Genomic DNA, 9,812 nt, shown 5'->3' with positions numbered 1-9,812 from the left:
CTATGACAGTTCTTCAATGCTTGGCTTGAATTTGAGAAGGAGTAATGTAATAATTCCCTCCTTTCCTCTTTGAATCCTGGGCCTTCTGTGTCTTTACCACAAATGTGCATAATTTCCCCAGATCTTAAGGAATTGGAAAGATTATATGCACCAATGTCAGTGCAGGTATAGGCACTGACTACCTCAGTATGATTAATACCATGCAGTCTGTGGTCCAAAAATGTTGTCACAGTGCTTAGAAAAAAAAAACTCATTGTTTACTTGTTATACAGGAAATGCACCATTTCACAATAATAATAATAATAATAATAATAATAATAATAATAATAATACATAAATATAAATAGTTTAATTCTGAGAGCCAGAATTTCTAATAAGACAGGACAGTTATTTTGTAGGATTATCTTGGTCACTATGCAATCTCATTTCCTAAAATGTAGTGGTTACAAGGCTTCACTGTGAGCACAAAGTTGACAAGGTTAGAGTACCCATGCCTCACCCCAGGTAACTGCAGGGTTTTTATGATTTGTGTGGCATTTTAATACTTTGCAGATTACTTTTATATCCATGACTTCATCTGATCTTTACAGTCAGCCTGGAGGAAGATGGAACAGATGTGGTGACTAACAAATGAGTGGTCCTAGGTCCAGAGAGGTCAGAAGACCTTAGCTCCAGAGTCTATACACGAGAGGCAAAGTCTGGGCTTACAATTTGTTAGAAGGAGCAGATTTCACACATGACCAAATAGATGCTGTGTAACCCAAGGGCTGACTCAGATACCAGAGAGAAAACTCTGGAGAGGGGCCTGACCCCAAGTAGGCAGGGCCAGAGACACTGGAGTGCAGACTTCCCAAATACTGCAGTTTCTGGGGGGGATGAAAGGAGCTTTAAGTAAGTGAGTTGCAGTAATTATGCTGGCTTTAATGGAGCAATACCTGCTTTTGTTGTGCTATGGTGCAAAGACCTAATTATTCAAGCGCAGCCATTAGTTCCCACACAGCAAAGATGACGGCAGATGTTATAAAGATACCATCTTTTGGCCATTTGCCCAGCAGGCCCAGCTTCTAAGACTCTTCAAATGCAAGTGCAGCTCTGCCAGAAACATCCACCACACATCCTAGGACACCGGGGCCCAGAGGTGACCAGCGACATCTGGAAAAAAAAGAGGAATAGACATGGCAGTGAATGTCTCTCCTTCCACAGCTTCCTAGTGAACAGGGGCACCTGGGTTACTTAAAATGGAATGGCCTTGACTACCTGGGGTCTACTATGTCCTGCTCACTGTTTTTCATACAGACAAGCAGCTCCCACCAGGGCACAGGAACCCATTTCACACATACACTCAAAGGTGAAAACAAACCATTCATTTTATCAGAGGACAAAATGTACTCTGAACTAGGAAACCTGTCCAACTTCTTGCTGCCACCACGAGGGGAAAAAAGTGACTGGCTGAATTATAGGTACACCATTGCTTAAACTCGAGCACTTGCAAGCAGGCACCAGCCTGCCTGCATTTTTCCTATCCCAGCCCTTCAGTGAGTAACTGTTAGGAAAACACAAAGGGCTTTTAAAAGTTCAAAGAATTTTTTAAGTGGCTGCATCATTATTACCACCGAACTTCTCAATATCTTGACTTCTATAAACGAAAACAAATAAATAAAAATTTATGTTGCAAGAAGACCAAGGGGGTTTCTCTGCACCAACCATAAGAACAAAATTTCCTAGATGTGGGTTCCCTTAAGGCTTTCTCATTTTCTCCTGTGTGTGCAAGAACACACATATATACACTCACATACTCTCACACACATACCCTCATGCACACTCACACACATATATACTCAAGCATTCATACACACCTTTCTCTCTCTCTCTCTCTCTCTCTCTCTCTCTCTCTCTCTCTCTCTCTCTCACACACACACACACACACACACACACACACTGTCTCTGTAATGTGCAAACTGCTTAGAAGCTGGAGAACTGAAAGCAAAAGCAGAAAGGTCTCTGGAGGCATTTCTCTTAATAAAGGTTTTGTCCAAATTCTTGGGTTGGATTTCCCTCCAGCTTCTTCCATGCCCACCAATAATAGAAAGAGTGTCTATGTAGCTGAAACACTGTAGGCTGAGTTCTACTTGTAAAAAGAAAAGCATGGAAGGGCTGAAAATGCCTCTGAGTGGTAAAGTGCCTTCATAACATTCTGGGTTTGATCACCAGCACTGAAGGAAGGAAGCCTGGAGGGAGGGATTGGAAAACAGATCAGTTATAATAATAAGTCATGTCTTGTCCTGGCACCAAGGATTTGGCATGAACAATATCATGTTATGCTGAGCAGAGAAGCATATTCACTTCAAATGGAAGTGAGCAGCACAGCCCTCCACCCAGCACTGACAGGTCCTGCTGGTGAGGAACCCACAGCTCAGAGCTGTATTATCATTGTGGAGATGTAAATCAAGCCTGCAAGGACAAAGGATGAGTGCTTGCATATTAGCAGAGTTTGAGTTGCAGAGGACTGCAGAAAAGAAGAGAGCTTTCCAAGTAAGTCAGCTCTAAAATAGCAGACAGTAAAACTGACTAATGAATTAGATTTATTGAAAAATAGTCATAATAGTATCAATGAGAAATAGCAAGGAGCATGGCCCCTTACTAGGAACAGGAACATTTCCCCATATCTGACAAAGACCTAAATAGCACCTAAATCCTTCATGATTGTCCTTAGAGTTCAGGCCAGGGAGGGGATGAAGCCCTTACCAAAGGCTGGGTCTGTATGTAAGCAGCATCATAGTCCCCAGGCCTCCAAGCTAGGGAGCTGCCGGGAGTAGGACTCAAAGGAAATGGAGGCAGGGTTCCTTCTTCCCAGCCTACAGATAAGGGCCAAGGCTGGGGAACAAAGAATCTAGAGTCATCAGCTAAAACTAGCACATACCCAGGTTCCAGCCATGCTTCTTGCCTACAGGAGCAACTCCTTAAAATGAACGCTAATACAGCATCATTTGTGCAGAGGAGGAGAGAGAGTTCTGGAACTGAGTCTTGGATCACATCTCCGAACTCCTTCCCTCAAAGCCGTCTCTTCCCTCACTGGTCACAATCTGTCCTGCAGTCCAGTCAAATCCCTAATGCTACTCAAATAACCAAGCTCTTTAGTTTTCTTAGGTTATCTTTTTCAAAAGTTGAGTTTTTCTTTTCTCCTTCATTATGGAACACAGCAGAGCAAAGCCAGGGCAGCCCTGGCATCTACACACATGCAAAGGCACAGCCCTGGGCGGAGTAAACTTCTCATGAACAGAGAGAATGAAGAGGATACTTCATCTGCCATGCCTCCTGCCCCCAGGCTGCGTGTGTGGGCCCCAGCCTCTGTCTTCCTAAATGTTCATCTTAAGCATGGCCTTAGGTGGTCATGTAACCGCTTGCTGGCACCAAAGTCCAAGCCCACATGCCTGTGGGGAACAGAATTCCTCTGCATAAGGAAATGTTTTCCACTGTATTTTCACTAGGAGGGCAACTTCAAGACCAGCTGAAGTGGTTTAACAGACCTTCTGTGTGGTGCCAGGAGCCAGGCTGAGGTGAGCTTCTGGGGACCCGAGGACTGAACTGAGGGGAGGCAGGGATTGTAGTAAATTTTGGAAAGCTTCTGGAAACTTTTCCAGAGAACTAAGAATATCTGAGAGTATGTTTGGGAGCTTGTAGCTTGTCTGTGTGTGGACTACTGAGCTTCTTTGGAGCCTATGGATCCATCCTAGTGTCATAAATACACAAAGTAAATGGGATTAGAGAAAATCAACTCCACTGTAGCAATTATAGTCAAACATTTCTTGATGAACAACTCCCTAGGAATCTCAAGAACCTACATGTTGGTGTAGAATGTAAACTTAGAAGAGCAAAGGCCTTGTGAGGTGCACCTTGTCACCCTCAAACCATATCACAGGTTACTTGACAGTCACACATGCTAATAGACATCTGGTTCCATGGAGAATCCAATTCAAATGACTGAAAGCTGCTTCTGGGCAATGAGTTCAAGCCACTAAGATGTCTGTATTATGAACAAAGGCGAGTCAAATGTAGCTTCCATATGCAAAGAACCCTCTAGAAGAATATTTTGATAAAACTTTTGGGCCAGATTTGCTAATAAAGGAATCAATGCATTACTTTGTATCTTCTTAGAAAATTATACATAAACTAAAGGTTATTCCCACAGAGACAGGGGATTTTTGAGATAACATACTACTATATATGTGAAGCTAGCATGACCTCTCCAGTGCCAGGACATCAGGCATGTGTCACCAGGCCTGGCTCTCAAGGATTGAGTTTTAGTAGTTTTGTCTTCATAAGAGGTATCCAGTGGCCAATGCTGCTGTTCACATAAGACATTTCTGTGGTGCCTGGAAGGCTGTCAGCCCAGAGTCTTGGTGAGAATTACACTCACCCCACTGAAGCACTGCTCACCTGCTCCCGTAAGACACTCCATCCCTAGCAGGCACCTGCAGGTGAGGATGTTGTCATTATCCTCAGCTATGTATAAAGCGAGTCCTGGCCTGCTGAGAGTTGCTGCAGGTAATCACAGACCCAGACTCATGGCGCTGTAGAGGAGCCAAGGAGCCAAGTGCCACCTACACCCTGCATCCCACAACCAGCTTCAGGAACCCAGCACTCCAGCCATAAGAGGTGTGACCCTACTCCCCTACTCCAGACCCATCTGTCTCACACTGTGGGCTCTAGGCCTCTTGCCAGTATTCCAGATATCTCTAGATCAAAGGAGGGGGCTCTAGAGTCTGAGCTCCTTCAGGACTTCTCTGCCGCACTCCTTCAAAGCAGCCATTCCCCTTTAGTTTATAGCAATGCTTTCATCTTCTCTGTTCTGTTAGTAGCAGTGCTGAGTGCATGAACAGCCTTGTTCTGAGTGACCTTCCTAACTAAACCTACTCCAGACTGGCAACCAATCCTGCAAGGAGCTTCTACCTGGGTCATTTGACAGATGCCAAAGAATTCTTTTATGCTAAAAGAATAAACTACTCTTCTCTATGAAAATCTCGTTTCCAAGAGAAACAAAATAATGAATGAAAAAAGTAAAACACTGGTAAACTCATAGAGCTATTTCTTCATACTATTTGTTTTCCAAATGCAATTGTGCTGGCAACAGCTTTAGGGGCTGTCCCTTTCTTATTACTTACATTTACAATTAAGGAACACGTGTTCAAACTAGCCCTGATCCATAACTACATTGCCCTTACTTCCTGAAACTGTTCACACAGGGAGCTGCATGAGACCCAGCTAACAACAGTTTTTCCTAAGTAGTGTACCCCTTGATAGAATGACTGCTCTGAAATCATGCCCAAGCTACTTTGCTTTCAGATCTTCTTTTACAAAGCTATAGCCTGATGCTTCCGAGTGGTCCACACTCCAAACTATTTGTGTGAACAGGTAGGCCTTCCTTCTCCATAAAGTTTCCACCCAAACAGAGCACTGGATTCCCTGCCTTCCCTCCCCAGCTGTGGATGACTCTAAGCATTGCTCAGACAGAGTCTAGAAGTCCCTTCATCCTGCTTTCTTTTCTGGGTGAGGTACATGGTCCCTCATTGCTCTACCATAAATATGAGGATACTATGGCCATCAGATGCTCTGGAGCCCAGACCTTGGGTCCCATACCAGGATTTGTGGTCCTGACTCACTCACAAGAAATGTTTTGAAGAATAAAGGAACCGTTTACCTGTGTTATAAATTTATTGTAACATTGCTTTTATGTACTATACTTAATTTTACTACCATATTATATTTTTTAAATTTAATTGAATTTTTATGTGTATGGGTGTTTTGCCTGAATGATATGTCTGTATACCACATGCTTTGCTTAGTGCCTGTGGTAAGAAAGGGTACTGGATCCCCTGGAACAGGAGTTACAAAGAGTTGTCAACTGCCATGTGGGTACTGGGACTTGAACCTGGGTCCTCTGGAAGAGCAGCCCTATTTATGTGTTACTTCCTTAAAATGTTTTCTGATGGTTTGGTTGCCTGACACAGTATTTCCATATGTTCATAATAGATTTTACAGCAAAGTTCAGTTCATTCTCACAATTGGGTTTAGCTTAAATTATCTAATTTTCTTTTTATCGTGCCCACTTAGAAACCACAGCCATTCAGTGAACTTTGCTGAAATGAAGCCATGTGGGAGCTGCTAGATGTGGATTAGCACAGAGACCCACAACTGGTCAACTGGCAGAGAATGAGAGTGTGTGAAGGGTTTGTATCTAAATGGCACATCAGTATCACTCCCCCAAGGGTTAGGGATTATCTCAGAAGAGGGAACAGAATTATTGTGGGGGCCACAGGGTGGGTATGTCTGCAGTAAGGCTGTACTGGCAAAGCCACTACAAACAGGAATTCACAGCTTCTGTGGTTGCAAAGATGAAGCCAGCTAAAATCCCAGCAAGGCTGTTGTGGGGTTTATCAAGACCCACTCCTATCTGAGAAGCTACTGAGAATTAATGGCTATGGAGTATGGAGTCATTTTTCTTCTTGTGGGGCTGAGAGGCTGCCCATCCTCCAATCCTATACCTCCACAATTACAGGCAGCACTAAGTGGACTAAGTGGCCTTAATATAAAAAAAGGAAGGATAGGAGATGAAAGTGGTAGAATAGGGAAGAAATTGGGTGATAAGGAAGTAAAATTTTATCAAAACACATTATAAGCATGTATGAAATTTTTAAAAAATAATGTAAGGATAGATAAAAAATTCAGTATCTCAGAGGAAAGAAATGTTACTAGTGAAACTAAAACTAAAATTGTAATTTAATTCTAGCCTTTATTTAAATAATCATGTGAGTAGTGACTAAATTACACTATTTTGGTTGAATAACACATTGAGAATGATAAGTGAACAAGGCCAATGGGGAAAAATATGCTAAAATGATCATAGATCATGTTAGACTTTTCTTTACTGTGGGAAATATCTAAGGAAAATAAGGAATGGAAGAAAGATTTATTCTTTTTCCTACTTACAGAGGTTTCTTCATCTATCTGGAGAAAGCATGGCAGAGCCTAGGGAGGAATAGGAGGAGGGGACTTTCTAATAAAGGCTCTGTCTTTATAAACAGTCATGAACTCCATCTGGGATCCCAGCCTACAGGTTAATGTCCATACCCAGGGCTGGTTTTCTCCCTTAAATAGCTGTCTTAGAGTTACTATTGCTGTGATCAAATACCATTGCCAACTTGTGAAGAAAAGGGTTTATCTGGCTTACACTGCTACATCATTATTCATAACCAAAGGAAGTCAGTGCAGAAATTAAAACAGGGCAAGGACCAGGGGGCAGAAGCTGATGCAGAGGCCAAGGATGAATGCTGCTTACTGGCTTGCTCTCTATGGCTTGTCCAGCCTGGTTTCTTATAGAACCCAGGACCCCAGCCGACATGTGGCATAATCCGCTGTTGGCTGGGCCATTTCACATCAATCACTAATTAAGAAAATACCATACAGAATTGCCTATAGCCCAATCTTATGGAGAAATTTTCTTAATTGTGGTTTACCCCTTTCAGATGACTTTAGTTTGGGTCAAGTTGACATAAAACTACCCAGCACAACTGAGGCCTTGTCAATTTGACATATAAATACCTCACTGTTAAGGCACAACCTGTCTTTTCTTTTTCATTCCCAAAATCACACATTAATATTGATATCACAATATAAAACATTTTCAAATTTTAAAACTCCCACAAGTCTTACAAATTCAAAAACTTTAAAAATTTAGTCTCTTTTAAAACCCAAAGTCTCTCAACTACAAAAAGTTCCTACAAAATCAAAAAACAAGTTAGAAATAAATAATTTATTAAATAATAAATACTGCCTTATTTCAAGTGGAAAGAACCAGGGTACAGTAATAATCGGACCAAAGTAAAACCAAATTCCAACTGTGTGTATAACCTCAATGTCCAATGTCTGGGATCCACTTATGATATTATGAGCTCCTCCAAAAGGCTTGGATCACTTCCCTGGATCTTCCCTCTGCAGCACACACAGTTTGTCTTATGAGTCTACCTGGTTCCACTCCACTGCTGCTGCTATGCATGATACTAGCATCTCCAAAATGCTGGGATCTCTTGTTTCGACTGGCCTGCACCTTCACCAATATCCTCCCCTGAGCTCTTTTCAGGGACTCCAGACCTGCCACACAGTCCCAAATCTTAGCTGATCTCCACGACCCCTTCATGCACTCAAAATCAGCACCACCTGGGTGGTGATACTTACACTACCAAGTTCAGCTGCTACCACAAAGTACAACCTTTATGCCATGGCCACATTTGGACCCTAGCTTCTGTGTGCTGACCCTAGGAAACATGTTCCGGAAGATTTCACCCCAATGATGCTGGTCTCTTCTTAATCACAACTGATTCTTCAGCCCCATCTGACCATTATCTTTTGTCCCAGCAAAGCAAAAAGTTTTACTTTAGTGGCACTCGTCTCCTGTTAATCACAGCTGATTCTTCAACTCTATCTAACCAGACAGCCCAGATTCATTAAACAAATGACTCTGTGGAGGATTCGCTTCCCTTTGAAACTTCACAATCTAGGCTTCCATTGTCTGCACTACTCCCAATACATCTTCAGGCACCCACAGAACAAGTCCCTGAGCTCTCAATACTTGGTGGCTTTTCTAAGTGCCAAAATCCTTCCACAATCCTCCCCAAAACAACTTGGTCAGGGCTATCACGTGAATACCCCACTCCTGAAACCAATTTCTAAGTTAGAGTTGCTATTGCTGTGATGAAACACCATGACTAAAGCAACTTGAGGAGGAAAAGGCTAGTTTGGCTTACATGTCCACATCACTGTTCATCATCAAAGGAAGTCAGGGCAGGAATTGGGAAGCAGGAGCATTAGTCCTGCCTGAAAATGCCCTTACAGACATACCCAGAAGCATGTTTCATTAATTACCTACTCAGTTCTCAATTCAATAAAATTAACAATCAAAATTGCCTGAAATAGGAATCAAAAAAAAGAATCATACTTATGAGAATGATCAAAGTAAAATACCTAGTTAAGCCAAAGAGGTAGACGAACTCTATATTGAAAACCACAAAACATCAGTGAAAGCTATTGACACAGGGCACAAAACTGAAGAGCCATGCTATGCTCACGGATTAGAAGAATCATTATTGTTTTAATGTCTACACTAGCCAAAGTGACTTAAAGACTGAATCCAATGCTGATTAAAATACCAAGACCCCCCCCCCCAGGCTAGCAAACTGGTTCAGTGACTAGGAATGCTTGCTACCCTTTAAGAGGACCTGAGTTCAGTTCCTTGCACCCACATAGTGGCTTACAGTCCCTTGGGATTCTAGCTCCAGGGAATCTGATGTTTTCTCCTGGCCTGCTCAGACACCTACACATACTTGGCATTCACTGACAGAAACACACATACCCACAAAATATTTTTTTTAATTTTTCACAAAACCAGGAAACTTAATTCTAAATGTTATTACACACACACACAGAGAGAGAGAGAGAGAGAGAGAGAGAGAGAGAGAGAGAGAGAGAGAGAAGAGTTTTGAAGAAGGAATGATACAGGAGGTACTATGTTACCAGGCATCAAAAAGCCACAGCAGGAATAAACCCACCCAGAAGCATGGACTCTCTCCAGTCTGCCCCCCATCGAAGTCCTGTCCCCCATGCCCTCCTGTTGTGCTTGAGCTTAGTCTTGGCCCCCCTATGCCCTCTAAATGAGAAGAAAACCAGGAGAGGCTGGACCATCCAAAGTTGCTGACATTAAAGTCTTGAACCAACTACACTCACTGGGAGACAAGATGAGAGGGAGAGACCCCACATGC

The 9,812-nt window shown here is 42.6% G+C and overlaps 1 long non-coding RNA gene across 1 annotated transcript in view; it reads right to left on the bottom strand.

The window, feature by feature from the left end:
* Nucleotides 1-334: 334 nt before the first annotated feature.
* Nucleotides 335-9,812, bottom strand: part of LOC113835460 — a 42,986-nt gene continuing 33,508 nt past the window's right edge. Inside the window, exon 4 of the long non-coding RNA XR_004769998.1 lies at nucleotides 335-1,152. This is a non-coding gene — a long non-coding RNA (uncharacterized LOC113835460). The remainder of the gene's footprint in view (nucleotides 1,153-9,812) is intronic.

Source organism: Cricetulus griseus, chromosome 4 (genome assembly GCF_003668045.3).
Source record: "Cricetulus griseus strain 17A/GY chromosome 4, alternate assembly CriGri-PICRH-1.0, whole genome shotgun sequence".
Taxonomy (NCBI): domain Eukaryota; kingdom Metazoa; phylum Chordata; class Mammalia; order Rodentia; family Cricetidae; genus Cricetulus; species Cricetulus griseus.
Note: the sequence above shows the minus strand (reverse complement) of the source record. Positions and strands in the feature narration are given on the sequence as shown.